This window comes from Topomyia yanbarensis, chromosome 3 (genome assembly GCF_030247195.1).
Source record: "Topomyia yanbarensis strain Yona2022 chromosome 3, ASM3024719v1, whole genome shotgun sequence".
NCBI lineage: Eukaryota > Metazoa > Arthropoda > Insecta > Diptera > Culicidae > Topomyia > Topomyia yanbarensis.
In genome coordinates, this window is record NC_080672.1 from 188,610,125 (window position 1) to 188,637,144 (window position 27,020).

The 27,020-nt window shown below is 39.5% G+C and overlaps 1 protein-coding gene across 3 annotated transcripts in view; it reads left to right on the forward strand.

Moving 5' to 3' along the window:
• Positions 1 to 27,020, forward strand: part of LOC131691081 (uncharacterized) — a 251,201-nt gene that overhangs the window by 46,993 nt on the left and 177,188 nt on the right. The gene's annotated exons all lie outside the window — the stretch shown is intronic.

Consider the following 27,020-nt stretch of genomic DNA (forward strand, 5'->3'; position numbering starts at 1 on the left):
ATTTCGTTGAAAGTCACAGCAACGCGCGGCGGGTATTAGCTAGTTCCTTATGCAACCCTTTTACATTTTTACTGCTACCTAAGGATCTCGACAATATGGATAAAAGGATTACAGTATGTTTTATGTCATTATTTTCTGTTCTGATTTTTCAAAATTCTCTTGGTCAAGTCTCCCCAGACCATGGTCAAGTCTCCCCGCAACGATCACAGAAAAACTTTTATAACTTTTGAAAAAGTAAATTTAAAATTGTGCAAAAAATCATGAACAGGCACAATACCTTTGCACATTATATCTCAATGACTTTGAAAAGATTGAAAACTTTTTTAGAGATTTATGCAGGTTTAGCTGAAAAAATGCTCAGGTCTCCCCATGTTCCCCTATAAGTGAAAAAACAAGTTATTTTGATATTACTGTAATTATCTGCTATAATCTGCTGTTTTTAAATAATATAATTCAAATTCTATTAAAGGAACTCAGAGTCAAAGAACTGACTAAGAAACTTAAATATCGTTTTATATCTCGATATAGTGCATTCATGTAGCCTACATATTTTCAATAATATTGTTTGAAATGACATCAACAACTTTGCTGAAGACAAAATTGTTTAAAATAACATTATCAACAAATTTCCTGAAGACACCAAGTCTCTTACTATTTTTGAAGAGCTCATTTTCCATAATTACTTCTAGAATCAACCAAATTATTATCTCAAAAGATGCGCTTTTCTATGTTGGAAAGCTTCCTCGAGTATGTTATAACTACATAGTTGATGCTTTCGATATTAAGTGATCTTGCCCGTTAGAAAAGTTTTCGAACATTTATTCTACTTTAAAAGTGCACTTTTTATTTTCATACTTTGACTTTTTTCTTCGAAACCAGGTGGAACAGTTATTGTTTGTTTGTTTATTTAATTGAAGGCTTTAACCTAAAAAAATAAATAAATAAAAGACAATTTACATCGGATTTTAGATTTTTTTTCTTAGATTTTTGTTTTATTGTATTCCGGAAGGTGTCTCGTTGCTATGTGGGCTCGTAGATGTGGCTATTACGGATTTCTCCTCCTTTGCGTTGTCGTGGTTTGCTGGTTTGTAGTCGAATGGAGCATTGTTTAGCTGATTCATCTGGGTATGTTAGGGCCGCGGAGAAACCTCCCCAGCACTCTCCAGAGTGTGGAGGAGGGTCCGCGGAAAAAGTTGATTCCCGTTTAAATTGACTCAAAGATCCTAGCATCTTTTAAGAAGGCTAGTAGAGTCTCCTCTCGAACTGGGTCTTTATCCAAAGCATTCCAATTGGACAAGGGCAGGTTGTACTGTTGACGAAGATCGTTTAGCTCTTGGCAGTTAATCAGTAAGTGTTCGACCGTCAGTCTAGTTTGGCAGGATTTACAGATCGGAGGGTCGATACGTGATATGGTGTGAGCGTGAGTGATTTTTGTGTGTCCCACGCGGAACCGAAACAGAGCCCTCTGTTCGAGTCTGCTGTCACGGTCGGTCTATCCTTCGAGTGTACACTTGACTTTTTGTAGATGTCCCTGGCTGCTTCTCCAATGGCTTGTAAAATTTGCTACCACTTTCCCTTTGAACTCATTCAAGATGTCTGCCGTTGGAACCTTCTTGGTGAGTAAGGTGCTGGATTGACGTCCGAGGCATGCCAGGCGGTCTGCATCCTTATTACCGTGGATGCCACTGTGTCCAGGGACCCTGCAGATGGAGGTGATTTGCTTCTTGGAAAGTTAGATCGACTTCCACCTAAACCAACCTGAAAACGCCTGTTACTCAAAAATTTCTGCCCGAAGAGGCCTAAATTTCCTTCAATCCCCCATTGCCTAAGAGGATTCCTTCATGCCACGTAGTGTTGTAGGCCTTGACTAAGTCTAGAATTGCGATGTCGATATGGTGACCTATGGGCCTGAGTTGCCATTTCTCCGAAGGATCCCAAATGTACTCCGGCACCGAGTCCTTTGTGAAAAGCGAACTGTCTGAGGTCTAGCAGGTTACGATTCTCCAGGAGCGTGGTCAGTCTTCGGTTTACCATCCTTTCCATCACCTTAGATGTGCACGGGAGAAGGCTTATTGGGCGTAAATCACTTACTATTCTGGGTCGTTTCTTTTTTGTATTTGTATTTGTAAAAATTTTATTCATCTAACATTTAATGTCTTAATGAAATTTCCTAAAACTAGTGTGATTCAATTCGTCTTCTAAATACAGATGCTGTGAGGTTAAAATCAAATCTCCGAACCATTGCGATGACAGGACTGTTGGCAGCATAGTCAGTTGGTCTCATTTCAGGAACAAGCATAACTCTTTGGTGAAGAGTACGAGATGACGCATAGAAATGCATTTGTGCTAGTAGGTCAGGAACATCGTATTCATCCAGAAGTATTTTGATAACAAAGACTGCAAGCGATGTCATTCTCCTTTCAGCAAGGGTGTGCAAGCCTAACAAAGTACAGCGGTCTTCATACGGCGGCAGGTTCCATGGCAAGAAACGCAGAGCGTACCTGACAAACCACCATCGATCCTATTGATCCAAACAGCATGGTAAGGATTCCAAACGACATTGCCAAATTCTAGCATCGAACGCACTAATGAACAGTAAAGAGCTTTAAAACACAAAGGATCACGAAATTCGTTGGATATCTTAAACATAAATCCCATTTGTCAATTGGCCTTGTCGATTGTAGGATAGAAGTGACGATGATAAGTTAGCTTATAATCCAGTATTACTCCAAGGTCTTTGATGTAGTAAAAACGTTGTAGCTGATTTCCAGAAATATTATAATTAAAAGGGATGGTGTTTCGATGAAAGCTGATGACACTGCATTTGGAAATGCACAAAACCATCATATTCCGCACACACCAGTCGTTAAGAGTATCCAGAACGGCTTACAATACCAGGCAGTTGGACTGATCACGAATTACGTAATATAGTTTAACATCGTCAGCGAAAAATAGTTTGCCACCAGGATTCAAAATACCACCAACGTCGTTAATAAACAGCAAAAATAGTAGCGGTCCGAGTGTACTACCTTGAGGAACTCTAGAGCTGTTCGAAAAGCAATCAGACTGAGCAGTGCCAATACAAACAGCAACTTGACGATGAACGAGATATGATCGAAGCCACTCACAAAATCTAGTTGTGCAGCCAAGTTTTTTTTCAGTTTGGCAATCAGGATATCGTGATTTACTTTGTCAATGACGGATTTCAAATCAGTATATATCGCATCCACTTGAAGTTTTTGCACATATTATCCATACAAAATGATGTAAAGCTCACTAGTTTGGTTTCCACCGAACGGCCAGGATAGAAACCATACTGACAGGTGCTAATATAGTGTCGACAGGAAACAAATAGTGTTTCGTTAACCAGTGACTCAATCAGTTTTGATTCAACTCCAAGCGAAGTAATTCCACGGTAATTTTCAACGTTACGCTTGTCGCCTTTTGACATTAAAAATGTCTTACTCCACTATCTGGGGCTAGGTGTCATTCTAAAATCTAAACTATCTCCCATGTAACGAAACTATGTAAGTTTTGCACGCTTATAACTCCGATATTACTAGATGGATTTTAATCATTCATACACCAACCGATTCAGAAACACCTATCTTAAATATTGGTAATAATTTAATATCTCCCCAATAAAAGTAGACTTTTGGAAATTGGTATAATTAAAAAGTTCACGAAAAACGGGAAAATTACCATTCGTGTGGCAGATTTCTCAGACACAGCCGTCATTAGAGGGTTCCTTAAGCTACCAGTACACTGTTTGTAATAACGTCAAATATTTGACATCTTTCGTGAAATAAATTTGAACTGCTGTGCAGGGTTGCCAAAATTAAATCTGTATTTTTTACCTAAAAAATCTTTTCATCTGTATTTACTCTTCGAAAAATCTGTGTCAATATCTTTAGCGAATCAGTTGAGTCGTTTAACCTTTTGCTAGATTATCTATCGAAGATATTAATTCCTGTTGTTTAAGTCAGTCAAGCAAGGACCTGTTTATATTTTCGTAAAAAAACACTACAAATCGTTCTGATACTTTACATCCAGAAACTTGAACTTTATCGATGTACACAATGGAAAAATAATTTTCTTCTTCATTAGTTCTGTTGTTGTTTCGGGAAGCACATCGACGCTCTGATTTGTTTGCCTTTTCTGAGGTGTTGTTTGTTTCGAACCCGCGAAATATTTCGTTGCTGACATCCAGATCATACGAGGCACTAATTAGTTTGGAATGATCCTAGCGAAAATGGCCGCAATTATAATTCAAAAAGTGAACTGAAAATAGACTGCATCTATCACTCATTACTGTCCGACTTTGTTTTGTTGTATACCAACGAATACGTATTGCGATGAGCTGCCACAAGTGTTCTTTACCTATTGTTGGTGGTGAGCTGTACGCGATGTGCGAGGGCCGATGTAAGCAAGGTTTTCACGCAAAGTGTGTTGAGATGAATATTTACGGCTTCAACAAGAATTTAATATGGCTTTGTGACGAATGTCTGTGTTTTTTCCACAAGACGCGGTATGTTGATGAGCCCTCCGGTTCATCAAAGCAGATGGAAGAGCAAATAAAATGCGTGAACGATAAAATTACGCTAATATATAACGCACTTGCGCTGAATGAACAGCCACACTCCCATGCAGAACGTAATTCTACGCCAATGTTGACTACGCGGAAAGCAATGGAATCGAAAGTAAGCAATCTTCACCGATCTGTTGTTCCAGATCTGATCGACTCGCTGCAGGAAGGAAATAAGTTCGCTCTATGCCTTACGAACATTGATGGGTGTGCAACTGAAAGTGATGTTAGCTGTATGGTATCTGAGTCGCTAAGCCTTACTGAGGTCGATGAGGTGGAAGTTAAAAAGTTAGTACCTAAATGGAAGAACTGCGAAACTCTTGACTTTGCATCATTCAAAGTCGTCGTAAGCGAGAAATGGAAATCGGTAGCAATGAAAAATTCTACTTGGCCTCCGGGAGTGAAACACCGAGAGTTCATCAGTTTACGTAACTCAACATGGAAACCTGCCTATTGGGAATCAACTCGCTTATAATTCTAGGAAACAAGTGAGATGTTTTTTTTTATTGTGCTGAGTTGTTCTGAATGAATTGTAATTTCGTTAATGTTTACATTATGTTGTAGAGTATTATTAAATTTGTCCACTGTTTGTTGAATATGATAGCAACTGGAGCTCTCAAAAGACTGTTGACATACACGTAAGATTTCCAAGCATAGATATAAGTTACTCATAAGAAATACATAGTTTTAAAAATCGTCTGTACGGTGTATACCGAAGATATGAAAATAAAATAAAAAATAAAAAATAAATGACATTTGTTGATATATAATGTTATATACATTAAGTTGACCAATGTAGCAGTCGAATTTTGAAACAAAAAATTGAGAATTAACAAAGTCACAGAACTTTACAATTAACGTTGCTAGAAGTAGACTTCAGCCAGGCGTTTGCTGAGTGCTAACCTGAGAGTATTCAAACCTTTAGATTTCAGAGTGAGCGACCATTCTGAAAAGTGAAGATATATTTTAATATAGAGGGCTAAGCTGAAAGAGACAGAGAGGAAGTATTGCGGAAACTGAAAAAAATATTTCTAAAAATAGTTTTTGTAACATAATTTCTCAAAAATCTGTATATCTGTAGATACATGCAAAAATCTGTATATCTGTACATACAGATTCTTGATCTGAAAATAGTCAAAAAATCTGTATAAACACAGATTATTCTGTATTTTTGGTAACCCTGGCTGTGTACTGGGTCTTCAAATATTTGATCAAACACAGTTTGCCAAATTTTTCATTCGTGTTTGTCAAAGCGATTATTTGTCTATTTGTCAAACAGTGTACTGACCAGTTTGTCAAAACTTCAAACAGCGTAACGCTGCAGTTTGTCAAACTTGTCGATGGAAAAGTTTGTCAAATTTGTTGATGGAGAAGTTTGTCAAACTTGTTAAAGGAGAAATTTGTCAAACTTGTTGATGGAGAAGTTTGACAAACGTGCTTTGCTCATTCAGGATAGCAAAATACGCCGTACGCGAAACTGATTTGTTTTGACAGAATTTGTTGTCAAAACGAAAAAAAGTTAAGGTTTGAAATTCGGCTGATTGATTGATTGTTTTATTTACGTGGCTTCAAATAATTCATTCGCCACGTTAAAAAAAATCGGCGCTATTTTGATATTGTTGGTATTTGTCTTTCCAGGAAAATCATGCCTCAAATAAATCGGAAAGGTACAAACTATTTGAATTCATTTGTTTGATACATGCTGAAATGTAAGCAAATGCCATTTCTTTTGAATCCTTTCCGATAGTTCATCAAGAATCAGCTGCTCTTGAAAAGCATACAGCAGTTGAGTATACTGCCAGTCTTGCGTGGTATTATTGTCGAATGTATCTAGTTGAATTCTACATCCTGGTCGGACCGTAGCCTGTGTTGACTATTGTTATTTCATCATAAAGTACTGAATGAGCTCATGGAAGTCGAGATGATGAAGTCTATCGATAGCAATTCCATCGAATCCATCAAACGGAACCTGCGTCTGGCGCTGGATATTTACGCTACTAATGTTGGTGCGCCAAATATTACCCAATAAACGCGTACACTATCCTCAGAACTTGCCAAAAACATGCTCAGGAAAAATTGCTCAAGTTGCCCGGTGTTGTGCTTGGTAGCTTTAACGATTTGGGAACGAAAAAGTTATTTTAGCTTCGGCAAATCGCCTCTCCTTCGTCCGTCTCCAGATCGCTCAAAACCTCTGTCGAACCGTTTGTGTTTGTTTTTGTTGCTCATGTGGTACACCCCGCGTTGCTGATGCTTGAATGTTTGGCTGCAGATTTTACACGAGCACATCTTTTCCTTCACGTCGGTATTACCCAGTGAGCAAATTTTCTGGCAGAGACCGTTCTGCTAGATTTCTGTAAGTCTTGGTTTGGTAACCCTGTCAGATTTCTGCGCGTATCCTGTCGGATTAGTTGAGGTAGGGCGAACTCGGTTTCGCTGGCGTTTTCTGGCAAATTTTGATAGGAACCGAGCTAAACCCTGGCATAACTCGGACATAAACTGTGCAAAGATCCTGGCAATTCCTACCTGGTAGAATTTAGCACGAATCGAGCAAAACATCTGACAAAGATGTGGCAGGACGCGTGCAGGGATCTTGGCCGTACATTTCTGGCTCGATTGTGGATAAAAGTGAGCAGCGCCGGTTGGTTTTAGAGATGGTCGGGTTTCAATTTTTTCGAACCCGAACCCGAGCGCATGAAAATTTAAAAACCGCGAATTCGTTGCCAGCATTCTCGCACAAATCGCGCAAAATGCTCGCAGAAACTCTGCCAGAATCAATTTCGCTTTGCTCAACTTTTGCTAACTTTCTGCTTGCCACGCTGACCGGGTAGAAGCCTTGCATTTGGTCACATATGTGTTATACTTTTTACCACAATCGCGACAATCGAACAGTTTCCCATGCAACTTCTCGTGCAGCCGGAAGCTTTTCGCCGATCGGTAGACCTTGCTACATACTCGACATTTGTGCTCGGGCAGTATATCGACTTCGCGTCCTATACCATTATCTGGTTGTGTTGGGTTCGCAGGTGTACCGTCAGATTGTAGGATTGAGTGAATCCTTGGTCGCAGTATTCGCACACGTACGGAGTTTTCCCGGGTGTGCAACTTGACGTGTATCTTTAGCGTTATCGATTGAGTGAATGTTTTCTAACAGTGGGGGCACATTTGAAGGGCTTTTCACCTGAAACAGTAAACAGTATATAATTGGAATTTACAGAAAAGAAAATAAGTAAAACCTTAACCTACTCGTGTGCCATCGCATGTGCGTCGTCATCAGGTACTTGTCTGCAAACTCTTTATTACAATATAGACATCGGTTCCGAGTGGGTAATGAACGATCCTTCTTTAGCGTCAAACCATCCCCATTTCTCCCTTCGAACTATTTTGTTTCATCTTGCGATCCGGATCCATAAATCGACGAAAACGCACTGCAAATCACCCATTTCAACTATTTCCTCTCCCAACCCCCTAATAACAGAAATTCAAATGGCATATGCTAACAAAGAGCAGATGGCATCAGTATTCTTGGATATTAAGGGGGCTTTCGATTCAGTTTCGATCAACATTCTTTATGAGAAGTTGCATCAGCATGGTCTTTCGCCAATTTTAAATAACTTTTTGCTAAACCTGTTGTCTAAAAAACAAATGCATTTCTCGCATGGCGATTTATCGACATCACGATTTAGCTACATGGGCCTTCCCCAGGGCTCATGTCTAAGCCCTCTCCTCTACAATTTTTACGTGAATGACATTGACGAATGTCTTGTCAATTCCTGCACGCTAAGGCAGCTTGCAGATGACGGTGTGGTCTCTATTACAGGTCCTAAAGCCGTCGACTTGCAAGGACCACTGCAAGATACCTTGGACAATTTGTCTGCATGGGCTCTCCAACTGGGTATCGAGTTCTCCACGGAGAAAACTGAGCTAGTCGTATTTTCTAGAAAGCGTGAACCAGCGCAACTACAGCTTCAATTAATGGATCAAACTATTGCTCAGGCTTCAACATTCAAATATCTCGGAGTATGGTTCGACTCTAAAGGTACCTGGGGATGTCACATTAGGTATCTGAAACAGAAGTGCCAACAAAGGATCAACTTTTTCCGTACAATAACTGGAACATGGTGGGGTGCCCATCCAGGAGACCTAATCAGGTTGTACCAAACAACGATATTATCAGTGTTGGAGTACGGATGTTTCTGCTTTCGCTCCGCTGCGAACATACACTTCATCAAACTGGAGCGAATCCAGTATCGTTGCTTGCGTATTGCCTTGGGTTGCATGCACTCGACCCATACGATGAGTCTCGAAGTGCTGGCGGGCGTTCTTCCGCTGAAAAATCGATTCTGGGACCTCTCATATCGATTGCTCATTCGATGCGATATTCTGAACCCATTGGTGATTGCAAATTGCGAAAGGCTTGTTGAGCTTAATTCTCAGACCCGATTCATGTCCTTGTACTTCGATTACATGGCACAGAACATCAATTCATCTACATATAACGTCAACCGTGCTCATCTCTTAGATACTTCTGATCCAACTGTATTTTTCGATACATCCATGAAGGAAGAGATTTGTGGAATTCCGGATCATATTCGCCCACAAGTGGTCCCAAATATTTTCTATAACAAATACCATCAAGTCGGCTGCGCCAAAATGTTCTACACTGACGGATCAATTCTCGACGGGTCCACAGGCTTCGGTATCTTCAACGAAAATCTTGCTGCCTCATTCAAACTCAATGATCCTGCTTCAATTTACGTCGCAGAATTAGCTGCCATTCAGTATACTCTCGGGATCATTGACACCCTGCCCTCAGACCATTACTTCATCGTTTCGGATAGTCTCAGCTCCATTGAGGCCATCCGTGCGGCGAAGCCTGGAAAGTAGAGATGGGCCATTCGTTCGCGAACGGTTCAAGTGAACTGGTTCTTCGAAGAGAATGAGCGAACGGAAGTTCTTTTTAAAAGAACGGTAGTTCACAATTCTCTTCAAAGCGAATGAACTGAACCTGACCCAAAGCCGTTTGGCGAATTTCTCGGACCGATTTTTAGGTGAACGAATGAAAATGAACCGACTTGCCGTCCCACAAACCGCTCTCTGTGCTCTCCGAGAATGGAACCGGCGAAGAACGACTCATCACATTCTCTATTTCTCTAGTTATACATCATGAAGAAATCGCTACCCTTGATGAACTTGTTAAGCATACAGGGGTATAATAGTTTGGGCACCATCTGTTTGGTTCCTCTCCAAGAATCGAATGTTTTGAGAGACATTCGCTAGATACAAGTAAAATATCAGCTGAACGGAAGAACGGTTCATCTGAACTAGTTCTTTTTACAGAACTGTTCAGTCGGGAATGGTTCTGCGAAGTGAACTGTTTCGCCCATCTCTACTGGAAAGTACTCACCGTATTTCCTGGGGAAAATACGGGAATATCTGAGTGCTTTATCTGAAAAATCTTACCAGATTACCTTGGTTTGGGTCCCGTCACATTGTTCTATTGCGGGCAATGAGAAGGCGGACTCTTTAGCCAAGGTGGGCGCATTAGAAGGCGACACTTACGAAAGACCAATTTGCTTCAACGAATTTTTCAGTATCTCTCGTCAGAGGACGCTCGATAGTTGGCAAACCTCATGGAGCAATGGGCATCTGGGACGGTGGCTACATTCCATTATCCCGAAGGTATCAACGAATGCTTGGTTTAAGGGGTTGGATGTGAACCGGGACTTTATTCGTACGATGTCAAGGATCATGTCCAACCATTACTCGTTTGACGCGCATCTCCGTCGTATAGGGCTTGCTGAAAATAATCATTGTGTTTGTGAGAACGGCTATCACGACATCGAGCATGTTGTTTGGCTGTGCGCAGAGTACTGTGTTGCCAGGTCCCAACTAATAGATTCCCTTCGGGCCCGAGGTAGATCACCCTATGTGCCAGTCCGGGACGTCCTGGCAAGCCGTGACCACCCCTATATCTTTCTTATCTATATCTTTTTGAAAACCATTGATGTCCAAGTTTAATACATTTTACCCTCTCTCATTCACAGTAGAATCTCACCAACCTATCCCTGTATCTACAATATGGCATTGCTTCACGAGTCTTCGGTGCACACTCTTCTTGATAACCGTCTATCCAGAACATCATGACATACCGCACATGCAGATGATATAGAGTGCCAATAATTATCCGAAATATAGACCCTCCCCTCGCCCCTGCGATTACAGGCTGGAAACTACAACACTACAACAAAGTGTGCATATCCGCCACAATGATCAATCAGCAAACGACGATGTCAATTACACAATATGTATCCCACTTCCTACCTCTTTCCTATACTTACATAAGAGGGGAGCAAGCCGCCCCTAAATACGGCTTTCCCTTCCCCCACTAACATGTGACATGTAATATAAAAAAAATTAATTATCGGCCTCGTTAAGCTACAGCATTTGGGCCTAAATAAACGTATTTTAAGATAAAAAAAACCCCTAATAACGTAAATCTTCCCGTTCTCTCCCTTGATGCGCATTTCAGTTTTTGGTTCCAAAGGAAAATGTTTAATTCATCAGCATCTTCCACTGCGTTTTCGATATCTGATCGCTCATCGTCCGCGTCCTCGTGTACTAACTCTGGAACCACTTTGATGTCAACTTCTCCCGCGGTAGGCCGAATCTGAAAGCAGCTTTCGGAAATAATTAGCTGCTGTATGAGGGTTCGGCGGCGTTTGTAACATGTAATGTAGTTAGATTGCACTAGCGAGGCAATGGAGAAATTTGGCATCGTCAGGGTGCACCTGATTTGTTCCTTTCGTTCTTCCGTAACGGCAAGCACGCGCCGAAAGAGTGCTCTACATAGGCCAGCGCAGAAACCACACCTGTCGGAGCTGTGGGAGGAATGTTACCACTTAACTGTAAATGTGAGAAAGTACATAAACAAGTGAGCGAGAAATGCAACTAAAAACCATACCGTGTTCATCGCCGTTTTGTATGTCCAACAATACAAGAGGATTAAATATTTTTCGAATTCTCGTTCTAATTTATACTACCGCCCTCCCCTTAAGCCCAGGAGTGGTTTATTTTCCTCCCAATCCAAACGTCAAAACGGCACAGTACCAATGCAGCTGGATAAGTCTATACCGGTTGGTCAGGTGCCATCATAAAAAAAATCCGACCGAAAAGCTATTTTCGATTTGTTTTCCTCCACCTGTGACTGGTGGAAGAAAACAAATCGTTGAACACACAAATGCAGTTACAGATTGCCAAGTACTCTATAAAATTAAAACAAATAAAATGAAAATTTCAATCATATATGAACAGCATGCTTTGATCGAATAGCGCTTCCAAATTAATTTTTCTTCTACAGTTCGACCTGTCAACACGAATGGTAGACAAATTTGAATTCGGGGTGAGTCATAAAATGATTACCCTTTTGTATGGGACCTTGGCGTATTTAATTTGTATTTGATCACACTCTCCATAATCACGAACAAAGGAGTGCGATATAGTTGCTTCGACCATTCATAAAAATAAAACAAATTTTCTGGAAAATCATTTGGCATCCCTACGCTAACACAAATATTTCATGTGTTTGCACTCTTGAAAATTCATGAAGTTCAAACAGCACAAATTTTTTTCGCATGGCGATTTGTTTGACGTATACGCCGGTTTGACTATATTTGACAAACAGTGTACTGATCCATCAAACTTGTTTTATTATGTTTGTCAAACAATATTAGGCGTAACGTCCGGTAACGCATCAATGCAAATATTTGATGAAAAAAGTTTGTTAAACAGTTGATCTCTTGTACTGGCCTTGTCAAATTTGTTTGTCAAACAAGTTTATTTGATCAAATTTTACTTCATCAAATATTTCACGTTATGACAAACAGTGTACTGGTAGCTTTAGTGGCTCAATCAACACGAAAAGTCATAAATAGAAGCGACGCATGTCCGTTTAAATCAGTTGTTGCTAATATCCCATACGAGCAACATCGTCTCCGGGCGATGCAATAAGCGCTATCGATTTTCGGCAACGTTGGCATTTGCACACACTCCGCGCACCTAAGCGACTAAACCATATACGGTTAGTTTATAAATAGAGGTGACGCGCACACGTTTGAATCAGTTTTTGTTCTTATGTCGAATGGGTAAGATCATGGCTGTAGCGTCTGGACGCTACACTAAGCGGTAGACGCTATGAATTTTCGGCAGCGGTGGCCGTGTGCGGATTTTTCGGGTACCAGCACTGTGTCAAAGAATGATTTGCATAGTGGGTGGGTGGGGTGGTTTGGATTTAATTCAATACGGCAGGATGCGACTTATGTGTGCTACTTGAGAGTGTTGCGCTTGAAAAAAATATTTATTTTTATGCATGCGTGTGTATTGTAACTTGTTAATCCATGTTTACGGCACTTGATAGCAGCGTAGGGTAAAGAGCATATTGGCTTTCATATGTTTCATATTTCGGTTATATGTGATATATTTCGGTTATGTTTTTTATCAGTAAGGCATCTGACAACGTGCTTCTGTAGTTATTGCACTGTTCAGCAGCGTAATATTTTATATAGGATAGTACACTCAGGTTTTTACGTGGTTTTTTGCACGGCATTTTTTAAGCGGATTTTGGAATTCACGCGGTTTTCATTTACGCGGCATGTATCCCCCGCGTAAAAAAAACCTGAGTGTAATAGACCTTTCTTGTCAAAAAATTTCATATGCCAAAATACTTCTTTTATTGTCCTTGAATCGATACTGCATATTGCCATGATGATGTAGTGCCTCTAACTATTGAAAAAATCAAAAATACTGTGAACTGCTCGTTTAACTCCACTTTCTCCGAACCTATCTTGCCTCGGTTCCCCATATTTGTTCATCACTTGGACGAATTCCTGGTGGGGAATATGCAATAATGCAACAAGTATGGCAGTTCTGCAGATATACTACCGAATCTGCAGATTATTCATTTTAGTTGCAGATTTTTCACAGATCGCAAAACTAAGCATCTGTCACTTAAAATTTTAAACAATTTATAAAATTTTAGATTATTTATGGCACTATATTTTAGTAAGAAATATGCTGCAGAATTCTGCGATATTTACAGACTTTTTGGATTTCTGCTGTTGCTATTTGTACAAATCGATCTGGCAGCTCTGGTTATTTTGAATAAGATGAACTATTTGTTTTTATTTTGCTTATAAGCGGGTACTACTAGAGTAGAAATATTGACAGTAAATCAATAGTAATTCTTCAAAAGGGCTAATGAGACTTTTGTAAACAAACTTATTTCGCTCATTATTCCGCTACCGAGTTGAATTTCATGAAAAATACACATGAATCAACATCTTTATCCTTGGTAGAATCAATTTCAAATGTTTTCTGTGTTGAAATGATAACAAATTAGGAGAAATCAGCAAAACAAAAGTTTGTTTACAAATCTTATTAGCCCTATTCAAATGTTGATATGGAAATATATTATTGATCAATATATTAACGGCGTAAGGGTTCTAAAATACTGACGCAGTAGAACTCAATTGGTATTGATGTATTAAAGCAGTCAATATTTTAATTGACAATATAGGGTCCGCTATAAATATTCAGATAGATTTTGGAAAAAAGAACTCCGTTGCTACAAAAGAACTTGGTGGTCAGCTTTATTACAGTTCTTTTTTTTTCCATACGTTTATTTGACACGGCATTTGCAAAAGCTTTTTACGCCAGTTTCTTTTTTTACATAGCACGTTACAAAAATCCTTAAGACTAATTTTAACTATACTAGTAATTTGTCTAAAACTAACACTGAAATCACTTTATTGTTTGCTTTTTTCCTTACATTGTTGTATTTCATAATGATCTAGTATTTTCGGGTGTATTTATTTACTTTTTTTCTGTTATTGCCTAAATTTAAACACTGAATATTCTAGGACACTTTAATTGGTGAATGATTAGCCTTGGATGAGAGTATGAGGAGATGAATTTAATTAAATTTTGACAGACGCTGTTTTTAGAAAATGATAGATAAGTTCCATGTATAGAGGATCGCGATACGCCAGGATGTCTCTAACAGGAACATGGATTGGTCTTCCTCGGACTTGTAAAGAATCTGCTGATTGTGATCTGGCTTCACGATATTCAGTGCAGGACCAAACAACATGCTCAATGTCATGGTAACCTTCTCCACAAGCACAATGATTACCCTCAGCGAGCCCAATACGACGGAGATGCGCATCTAAAGTATAATGATTGGACATGAGCCTACACATCACACGGATGAAGTCCCGACTTACATCCAATCCTTTGAACCATGCCTTCGTTGATACTTTAGGGATAATTGAGTGTAGCCATCGTCCCATATCTCCATTGTCCCAAGATGTTTGCCAACTAGCAAGTGTCCTCTGTCGAGAAGCGCTATAAAATTCATTGTAAGCGATGGGTCTTTCATATATTTCACCATCTAGTGCACCAATCTTGGCTAAATTATCAGCTTTCTCATTGCCCGCAATAGAGCAATGGGCGGGGAGCCACACTAGGGTAAATTTATAACATTTTCTTGTTAGGTTACTCAGAGATTCTCGTATCTTCCCCAAAAAGAATGGATCGTGATTATCAATCCTCTTTGAGCGTAGAGCTGCAATTGTGCTGAGACTATCAGTGAGGATAAAGTAATGGTTCGGGGGTAAAGTATTAATTATTTGCAAACTATAGTGAACTGCTGCAAGTTCCGCTATATAAACAGAGGCGGGTTCTGCAAGTTTGAGAGAAATTGAAAAATTATTGTTGAAAATACCGAAACCAGTGGCCTCATTGATTCGTGACCCATCAGTGTAAAACATTTTAAGGCAGTCTATGTGTTGATATTTACTTGTGAATATTTTAGGGATCTCCCGCGAGCGTAGATAATCCGGAATTCCACGAATCTCTGCTTGCATGGACGTGTCGAAGAATAAAGTGGATTCAGGAGTATCTAGTATATTGACGTATGTGGGAACATACCTAGCAGGCGTTATTTCTTGTGACATGTGATTGAAATACACTGTCATGAATCTGGTTTGGGGTTGAAGCTCGACAAGTCTTTCAAAATTTTCAATTACCAGTGGGTTCATAACCTCACATCGTATAAGTAAACGAGAGGAGAGATCCCAGAATCGATGTTTTAAGGGAAGAACTCCCGCTAGTACTTCAAGACTCATCGTATGTGTCGATTGCATGGAACCTAAGGCGATTCGTAAACAACGATACTGTATTCGTTCCAATTTAATAATGTGAGTGTTCGCAGCTGAACGGAAACAGATGCACCCATATTCCATTACTGAAAGTATTGTTGTTTGATACAATCTTATCATGTCACTTGGATGAGAACCCCACCATGATCCAGTTATTGTTCGCAGAAAATTTATCCTTTGTTGGCATTTCGTTATTAGATACCTAATGTGGCCTCCCCATGTGCCTTTAGAATCGAACCAAATTCCAAGGTATTTAAAAGACAGGACTTGGGCTATCGTTCTACCAACCAACTGAAGCTGAAGCTGAGCTGGATCACGCTTCCTTGAGAAAACGACCAACTCTGTTTTCTCCGTAGAGAAATCGATGCCCAGCTTTAAAGCCCAAATTGATAAATTATCCAAGCTATCTTGCAGTGGTTGTTGTAAATTTATAGCTTTTGGTCCTGTGGCAGAAACCACCCCATCATCTGCAAGTTGTCTTAAAGTGCATGGGCTGACAATACAATTATCAATGTCATTCGCGTAAAAATTATAGAGAAGGGGGCTTAGACAAGAGCCTTGTGGGAGTCCCATGTAACTTATTCTGAGTGTCGCCAAATCGCCATATGAAAAATGCATGTGCTTTTCTGACAATAAATTGTATAAATAATTATTTAATATCGGTGAAAGACCACATTGATGTAGCTTCTCCGAGAGAACATCAATGGAGACTGAGTCGAATGCTCCTTTTATGTCTAAGAACACAGACGCCATTTGTTCTTTTTTTGCGTAAGCGAGTTGGATTTCTGACGAAAGTAGCGCCAGACAATCATTCGTTCCCTTTCCCCTCCGAAAACCAAACTGGGTATCTGATAGCAAGCCGTTCGCCTCAACCCAATTGTCGAGACGTCGTAGGATAATTTTTTCCAACAATTTCCTGATGCGGTCGATACGAGTTATGATCGGAGGCTGGTTTTCCCGGTTTTGGAATAGCGATAACTCTCACTTGTCTCCAGTCGTGCGGGACAATGTTCTGCTCAAGAAGCTTATTGAATAAATTCAACTAGCGTATTTTTGCTAGGTCAGGCAGATTCTTCACCAAGTTGAATTTAATTCTGTCTAGTCCCGGAGCATTATTGTTGCAAAACTAAAGAAGCTAAAACTTCGTAAAATCGCACCCCTGGTCCTTTCTTCAAAATCATCCAGTGCAGTACTCTGCGTCACTCTTTCGAGCGTGAACCGCTCATATAATAGTCGGTCTTTGCCGGTATTGCTCTTCTCCCATCCATTCTTCTTCTGGGCCGCCGATGGATCAAAAGCTCTTATCGTTTTGTTTATTATATTTATTAAGCATGTCGTTTGCAATTTGACATTTAACCCAATCATGGAAACGTATCTGATAGGGAGAGTGGAGATGCCAACTTGTCATTAGAATTTCTCAGTGAATTTTTTCACATTCATTTGGGATATCTTTTATACTTTTTGTACGCTTGTTTTGTACGGCTAACTTTTGGAGTTTGCTTTGGACAGTCATTGCGAGAGGATCGTTTTGCACAGCTCTCTCGCGATTGTTTCCTTCTGTGGAAAAAATTTGGTACTATGCCATCCGTATGAATGTCTTTTCCAGTTAGTAGTAATTTATAGGTTGTAAAATAGTTCTATTGTGCCTTATTGCTGTTAATCCCAAGGAGGAATGAAGTGAATAGTGATGTTTCGAAAAATAGGATCTAGAAGCTAGAGAAAGCAAACATGCAGTTAAAATCGTTCGTCTTAGTGGAATGATATAGCTGGTTGTGTTGTAGTGAGAAAGTATATAGATACGGAGCATTACATAGTGAATATGGCTTGTGAGGCAGCAGGGTGTGGATGCTTAGGAATTTCTAAACGGATGCTTCTTCCCGTTGGAATCAAGATAAGTTATCCTTTTTCATATTTTAATCTGCAATGCCCTTCATATTCTGTATATTATCGCACCAAGCTAGAATGTTTTTAATGTGTGAACCGACCATGGAATATATAGTAAAATTACGAAGTTCATCTCACACACATACACTGTTTGGGGTCGATTGGAGTCTGTTTGCCAGTTGTTGCACTTTGTAGGTCCGACAGCCATCGTGTGGATGGCGGCTTGTTTCTTCCGATAGGTTTATTGTCTTTCTAATTGGAATAGTGCCATCCTGGCAAAGAGAAATTAGATCACCACCGTCTTTCTTTGCACTGATTCTCTCATTGGTTTTTAAAACGTGCAGTGTACGCTGAGGGACGGGGATATGCAGGGTTTGCTTGATTTCTGTTAACTGTCCTGTCTCTTTTATTCTATTGTGATTTTTGTGAGTTTTCCTGCATATATTTCTGGTGAGCGTTTGGGAGGTGGATGGACCGAGTTTGTGTAGTGCGTTGAGTCACGGGGAATAGATGGAGGGGTTTGCTGTTGATGACTGAATAAAGTTCCCCGTGTAGTGTTGACATTTTCGCTGTTTTCACCTTCTGTTACGGAAAAGCTTATGAATGTGTTGCATCTTCCAACAGTTTGTATTGCCTGTCATGGATAAGCTGCTAGTGAATACACGAGGAGCTCTTTTTGTTCATCGATGAGGTATTGCTCTGTTTGCCTCTCTTTTCTTCTGCTGTGAATTTTGTTCATTGAACGTGTTCGGTCTGTCCACTCATTGAATGTTATTGGAGGTGTATGCCCGAGTATACATGGAAATCACGGCGAAGTGCGGGGGAGGGAGATGGACAGTGTAAGGTATGCTCTTTAGACCCATGTGGAATAGGTATTGCGATTGCCGAGATAATTAATGCTCTCGAGTATTTCGTTGATATGATCAGTATAGTATTCCATGTTTCTTCAATAACGCTTATGCTAATTGAAATTATATAACATTTTTCGAAATTGTTTCATTCTGAATTATATATGTAACAGATTGATTATAGATGTAACATACAATATTGAATATTAATTATAATATTAGTATTGTGTTGAGAAAAGACAAGAACTTCATTTTTTACATATTCTGCTTATTTTAGCTTCAATCAGTAGATTGCATTCTCCTCCTTGCCTTCGGTGTTGCCTCAATTCGGAGTAGCTAGTGTAAAAAAGCGCGCGTCATCGGTTGTATATCGGACATACAAAGTCGGTCGTTTCAGGGAATTAGGTGGTGCTTGCTTTATACCGCTCAAAATGCAATCCAGCTAGCATAAAAACCCGCGCGAATATTGATTGCATGAAAGTCTGTATTTTATTAAATCGTTCGTGAAGAAAAAGCAATGTATATAATTGTCGTTTCATTACTTGTAGTAGTATCAATGATGGTAATCCATAAATGTTATGTTACGAAATCTTGATCTAGGCTTTATGTTATATTGTATTTTTCTTGATCGGTCGTGTTTTGCCGGAAGGATGAAACAGGGAAGAATAAATTCGTGTGCATGCCATCTGAAAAAAATTGATTCATTCAAGTATAGGCAACACTCCCGGCAATCGGTTGCCCGGAGTTGAAGTTGCATTTTTTACAAATCAAGTATTTCCGAATTAATTCAACAAACGATAAATCGATCATAAATTCTCGGCATCCGGCTGCCCAGAACAACAAATACATGATAACATCTCTGAGAGTTGCATAATCGTATCACTTATCAAGGTGAATCCAGATTTGTGTAACGCTTTACCCCATCCCACTAACAAAAACTCCTTCCCGTGGCAAACGTATTCCTTTCATTCCCCGATGACTGTAAGGACGTGGCCGGCGCCGTTATTGACATTTTAAAGAATAGAACTCTCGAGACTTGTACATTGATGGTGGATAGCTACTCCCAGGCCCCATCTGTTGATTCTCTGTGCAATTTCGCTTGTTCTGGTCAATCACGGAGTAGCAACTACGAATTGTGCGGTCATCATGCTCATGCTCATGCTCATGCTCGTGAAATAATTTTCAAAGTTCTCACGTATACCCCCTTTCTGTTTCATAATTTCTTTGTAGGCAACTTGTTTAGCTTCATATGCATCAGAGCACTCTTTGTCCCACCAAGGATTAGGGGGCCGTCTATTTATTGTCATTCCAGGATTGCATTTCGTTTGGGCTTGTTCTGCTGCTTCAATAATTAAACCCGCTAAGAATTCATATTCTTCGGTAGGGGGTAGCTCTTCTGTCGAAGCAAGAGAAGTGGAAATTAACGTTTGGTATGTTTTCCAATCAATATTTCGTGTTAAGTCATAAGGAACATTGATTGAATTCGTAAGGCCTAATTCACTGTTAATTGAAACAACGATTGGCAAATGATCGCTACCGTGAGGGTCAGGTACAACCTTCCACGTGCAATCTAACCGAAGTGATGTCGAGCACAGAGATAGATCTAATGCACTTGGACGTGCAGGAGGTCTGGGGATGCGTGTTGTTTCGCCAGTATTTAAAACTGTCATATTAAATTCGTCACAAACATTGTATATCAAAGAGAATCATTTATCATTGTAGAGGGAACCCCACAATACTCCGTGCGAGTTGAAGTCTCCCAGTATCAGACGCGGAGCAGCCATGGATTCCACTACCTCAAAAATTTGACGTTGTCCAATTTGAACTTTGGGAGGTATATATATATAGAAGCGATAGACATGTCTTTGCCTTTAATATTCGTTTGGACTGCTACAGCCTCAATGCCAGCAATCATGGGGATGGTAATTCTATAGAAAGAATAGCACTTTTTAATTCCTAGAAGCACTCCTCCATACGGGGTGTCTCGGTCTAGGCGAATAATGTTGAAATCATTTAAGTTGAAATTAATGTTTGAGGTAAGCCATGTTTCACATAGAGCAAAAGCATCGCATTTTAAATTATGCAGTAAAATTTTTAAGGAATCAATTTTTGGTATGATACTTCTGCAATTCCACTGTAAAACAGTGATGGAGTCTTTCACCTTAGGAGTTGAATTAACCATTGAAAGATATAATTGCTGCAAGGATGGGCCATTGAGCAATCAGCTGCTCTAAAAATGTTCTAATTGTTGGGAGGAAAGCTGAAAGTATACTCTTTCGTGGTTCAGAAATATTGAATGCTTTAAAAATCCAATCAACAATTTCAGAAAATTTCAATAATCCTACCCCCGGTTGAGGCTCAGAGGATGTCGAAATTTTATTATTTCCAGTAATGGTGTTCTGTTTGGATTGTACGTTCCCAAAACCGGGCGGAATTGATTTCGGTTTTGAATCGGAATTTTTCGGTTTTGGGCGCAGTTTATCTATTGGTGGAGAAATTTTAAGGCCCTTTCTTGGCAGCTTGGGAAAAGAAGACTGTTTTCTTTTTCTGGAATTTCCGGGTAAAACAAATGATGTACCTTCGCACGCTCCGTCAGAGTCAGACTGTTCCGAAAATAGAGATGTGTAAGTGTTTTCTAAGAAGATGGGTTTAGGGGTAGCATTTTTCAACATTTCTGCATAGGAGCGCTTAGACCTCTCCTTCAAGGATCGTTTAATTTTATCCTCACGCAATTTATAAATGGGGCATGCAGGGAGCTCGTGCGAGTTTTCTCCGCACATTAAACATTTTTCTGAATTTTCATTGCATGTATCCTCTTGATGAGAACCCCCACATTTGCCACACCGTGCCTTATTGGAACAATAAGTGGCTGTGTGGCCAAGCTGTTTGCAATTAAGGCAATTCATTACACGAGGGATAAAAAGGCAAACAGGGAGACGAATCTTATCGATAATGACATAGTTGGGCAGCGCAGACCCAGCAAAAGTCACTCGAAACGAGTCAGACAGTCGATAAACTTTTTTATCTCCTTCGTGTGATACTGAATGCAATTGCTTGCATTCAAGTATTTTTACGTCTTTAAGTATGGTGTCTTTGAAACGACCAACCCCATGCTTAACTAAGTCATCAACAGTCAAACTCGATTCTGTGATGACCCCATCAATTTCAATTTCCGTTGAAGGAATATACGCTCTATATTCACGCGTAAAAAGCTCGCAAGAAGCAATTGCATTGGCTTGTTTGAGACTACCAACGACAATGCGTATTTTATCTTTATTAACTTTGACGATCTCTTTTACATCCGAGAATCGCGAAGTCAAATCTTTAGAAATTTGAATGATATTTAGCGCCTTTGCTTTACGCCTAATAAATACAATCCAAGGTCCCTTTGACGACTCTGGGTAAATTTTAATTCTAGTCGGGTTTACATTTTCAGCAGAAGGCTTAGGGGGAGGGTCTGTTACTCTTTCTCCCATCTCTTCATCCATTTTACCTAGTAAGAAAAACTATCACAAAAAAGAAAGAAAAATATACCTGTTATCTGCTACCTATTAGGTGACGAAGACACCGGTAGAACACACCTCATGTGTTACGTTGTAAACTCGGTGCCCGTTGTTTGACAATGTGACACTTGCTGTCCTTCTTCGTCGCGTTGCTTCTTCAGTAGAGAAATAGTCCTATCTGCAACACTTCAAAACTCTCTCGATTAAGCTGCTCGTCGGTATCAGCACCACAAGCGCGCTCTCTCCGTTTCCACCACCTCGGTAGACAAATGTGGCTACCTGTGGCTTGCTGCGAAAATCCCACTGTCGGTGCGGCACTTTTCGGTGCCACTTGTTTTCCTTATTCGTCGTACCACTTCTGCGGTAGACAAATAGAGCAAATGGGTCTACAATACACTATATTTTTTTTTCTGTGTGTACAGGCACGATCACTGTCGATTTCTGCCACCGCGGTAGGCAAATTCGTCTACCCGCGGTTTGCTGTCAAAACACCACTTGTCGAGGATGCCGTTGACCACGCCTCCGACGTATCAACTGTCGACTCACACTTAACAAACTGGTCTCTCTCTCCCATAATAACGCATACAGCGTCTCGCACTCCGTCACTCTCTCGAGAACAAAACCTTCCACCTGGAGGCACAACCGTCTCGGTCGGTTGCAAAAACTGTTATGTTACAGTTCTTTTGGTTATCACGAAATACCTGGGTAAGTAACATCCTTCGCTTCACTTTCTTTTTCTCATCGAAGGTTGTCATCCACAGACTGCAGCAACATACAGCATTCTCTCGATCTTTTTCGATGGAACCGTTAATCGGTTTGCAGTAACCCGTACTTTGCCGTCCTGGAGAGCGTTTGTTTAATAAAAGTGCTCGAAAAAAGTGAAAAACAATGCTAAAATCGTCACTGGTAGTATGAATGTGGCATTGGATTCCCTTAGGCTGTTACCGGGGCTGCAGGTGAAAGCTCGAAAAATGGATTGAGTGGACAGAGTATGAAAATCAGTATCATTAGTAATAACTACCCCCCACACACGCACATATTACCGTGATCAGAGAAATGTGCATGATAAGCGAAGATGATTTGATAGGAACATTCGCAACCAAATTTCATAGCTTAAGTTTAGGATGATCCGCACTTACCAGGTGTTTGAAGTTTTAAACAAATACGCAATACTTTGACAATGGCTTCTCGTTGTCACCTAATTAATTACGAATTTTATGTTTCATGTTGTAATATTGGAAGATCTACACATATCAACTCGCTTATACCAGTAATTATTTTCAGTGATGGGCTACGCTACGCTACGGGATTAGTCAGCACATAGAAAAGTAAAGTCTTAAAAGTGTACTGTATTGTGTGACTCTCATAATCTATTTAATTGTAGAACGTTGAATATATGTATTTGAAATTCGTATATTGAAATTTGTATGTTAATGTTAATCATACCAAAATGAAATTTTTCATGCCATAACTAAGACTCTAACATCCTTAGGTAACTAACATTTCCTTACCTTTGGCAATAGCATAAGATGTTGTGTAGAGTGGAACTCTACTATAGAGCAAAAAGATTTAGCATTCAGCCACCCATGATTCCTAAATTATTATATATTTTTCCCTTCGATGCGTTTTGTATGATTTTTTCGAATTATCCAAATGCTAATCATACAATTAGCATTCTGCATTGCACTGGAATTTTTGACGAATGTGGTCAACTTTTGATTCTGCTACCATTCTGGAGAACGAAAGCTGCATTTATTCGAAAAAGGAATCCGTCGTAATTATGAATAAGGCTGAATATTCCCTGCAAATGTGTTTTCCTTCGGCTTTTCCCTAAAAGTAAAGCATCTAGATTCCGTATCGTTTTTCAGAAGCAAACGTACAGCGCAACTTCGTGAAATGATTGGAATCAGAAGTGGTTTTACATTTCTTACAAAAGAAATGTATAGGATTCGCTCAATCTTTGAAAACTTTTCCGAGGCCCGGAGGGCCGAGTCTCATATACCAATCGACTCAGCTCGACAAATTGAGACAATGCCTGTATGTGTGTGTGTATGTGTGTATGTATGTATGTACAAAATGTCATGTAATTATCTCAGCAATGGCTGAACCGATCTTAATGAAATTAGTTTCAAATGAAAGGCCCAACGTTGCCATTTGACACTATTATTTTTGATTTTCGATATGTTGTTTACTTTCTGAGATATGGGCGATTTTGTCAAAACACAACAGGTTTTTTGCAAATAACTTTCGAACAATACATTATTGTCCCACAAACTGCACATAAATAGAAAGCTTGTAAAAATACCTTTCTAACAAGCTATAGATTGTCTAAATCTGTGCACGAGCGGCGGAGATATTAACCATCTTGAATTTTTAGTCCTCGCTTACCAATTTCCACTAATTAAAAATGAGATTGTTTCATACAGAGTATTGCTTTACTGGTGTTTTAGGGGCAAAACTAAACCGATTTTGAATATCGGGGTATGAAAACACATCTACGTGATTCAAGGAATTCGATGTTGAGAACATTTTGTGAATTACCTTTATAATAAATGAACTATTTCTCAAAAATCAATATATAAGTTCACTTTAAAGACAAAATAATGTGTTGATGAAGAAACAGTGAGTTCTTGTATTTATCCCTTGGATTAGGTATTGCGTTCAATCATGAGGTAAATGTTTGATGGTATATCAATACACAGATCAACAAGTAATTCACCTAGTAGTGAGATAAAAGATTTCTAATATAATTATACTTGTGGCGTCACCGAAAGCAACTGTATGGTTGAAGCCCAAAAATCTAGCGAAAATTTATCTCTTTTGCAAGATTTAGGTTATACTGGTTATGGCGCAAAAATTACTACTTACATTATTTATGATAAGAATGTAAGAATCAATATATCATAATAATATACCTATAAAAATAATGTCACTGCATTAACCATCATTTGCCATTCCTCACACGCTCCCCCCCCCCCCCCCACATCTCTCTCTCTTTCTCTCTCTCTCTCTCTCTCTCTCTCTCTCTCTCTCTTTCTCTCTGTCTCTCTTCTATCGCATCTATCTAGCTATTTCTAAGTTGTGGGATAAGATCTTCTGCCAATCTGAAATATTTATTAATTGTAATTGCGAAGGTTTGAGCAAAACAAAACTATTTTTGGTCTGCTGCTACATCAACTCAACTTTAATTCACTTGTATTCAAAGCCTGTATCTACACTATAATTAAAGAAATTCATAGCTATATCAGAAAAATATTTGGCTTAACTGGGTAATATGAAAGTTTGACGATGAAAATTTTCAAAAAATGCATTCCACGTGCGATATTTAAACTATTCGTATCTCTATTGAATTTTGAATGAAATATATGCTCAAAGACTGAAAGCTGAAGCCAGCAGGATTGGACTTGCCATCAACGTTTCGAAGACAAAATACATGAGAGGAAGAGGTTCTGGAGACGACAATGTGAACCTCCCACCCGAGTTTGGATTGACGGTGACGAAATCGAGATGGTCGACGAATTAATGTATTTGGGCTCACTGGTAACCGACGACAATGATAACAGCAGAGAAATTCAGAGACGGATCTTGGCGGGAAATCGTGCCTACTTTGGACTCCGGAGGACGCTCCGGTCGAACAAAATTCGCCGCCGCACGAAGTTGATTATCTACAAGACGCTGATTAGATCGGTGGTCCTCTACGGCCACGAGACCTGGACTATGCTCGTGGAGGACCAACGCGCCCTTGGAGTTTTCGAACGAAAGGTGTTGCGTACCATCTATGATGGCGTGCAGATGGAAGGCGAATGAACCATGAGTTGTATCAGCTGCACATTCGTTGTATTGGTACGAGCTTTTATGAAAAATAAAGGATCAAAGACCAAAAACATCCACAAATTAGATCCAGGAAAAGTAGTCTCCCAAAGTACCCACTCTCGATGGGGGATGCAACTACAATGTGTCTTCTAACTTCTCGTCGTCCATATCTGGATATACTGAGTAGTTTGAACCATTTCTTTTTCACAGTATTGGTCTGTATAGGACTTATTTATCCATATTTCCTGCACGAGAATTCCGAACGAAACAATATGAAAGCTATAAGGATGAATGGAAAGAGACTGCATTGCAATCAAATGAATGCACGGCTTTTATGCTATCGACATAGCCTAGACATTTCACACTATTTTTAAATGCAAATAAAAACTTTGAAATATCTACCTGTCTCATTCACTAATCCCATTCTCCCTGTCGTTCTCTGTTCAAGGGGCTTGAAAGCACATGTGACCTTGTCTCACTTTACTATATTCAATTGCGCGTTAAAATACTGGACCAGTAAATTCTATTCTGTACATAAATCTTTTTTTGGGAATATGCGACCAAAAACTTCAAATTCCAAAGCAAATTGAACGTTCCAGGTGCCTGATAACTAATTAAGGTTCAACAATAAAGTAGAAATACCAGATAATCTTAAAACGACGCCGTCAAGTAAAGAAGCATGAAAACAAAAAGAATAAAACCAAAAAATTAAAGGGTTGTGTACAGGACACGACCACGATGACATTAAAAATGTAGCTTTTTTCAAGAGCGTGCAAATGAATTTTATCCATCACACATATCGACTCACGCTCTTGTTCACTCGCCTGTTTTCATATGTTACAATTTGCTATATACCCTCCCCATCAAAACATAATTTATTGAAGGTCTTTTAACGGTAATCTATTAATTAATCAAGTATCTCACTAGGTGATTGGCATTATTTGGCTGATCCATCTAGTAAAAATAGACTGGTCTGTCCAGAAAATATATTCCAAAGAAAAGTTCCATATTGAGAGCTGTGATGAGGAAGCCCACGCCCGCCAACGGAAATATACAGATTCTCCATGAAATATGAAATTTCATTTTCCATTTAAATTTTCAATAATGTACTAATGAACTTAAGTAAACAATCTTAAGGTTAAGTATTTCTTGATCGATTAGTAGTTGAACAAAT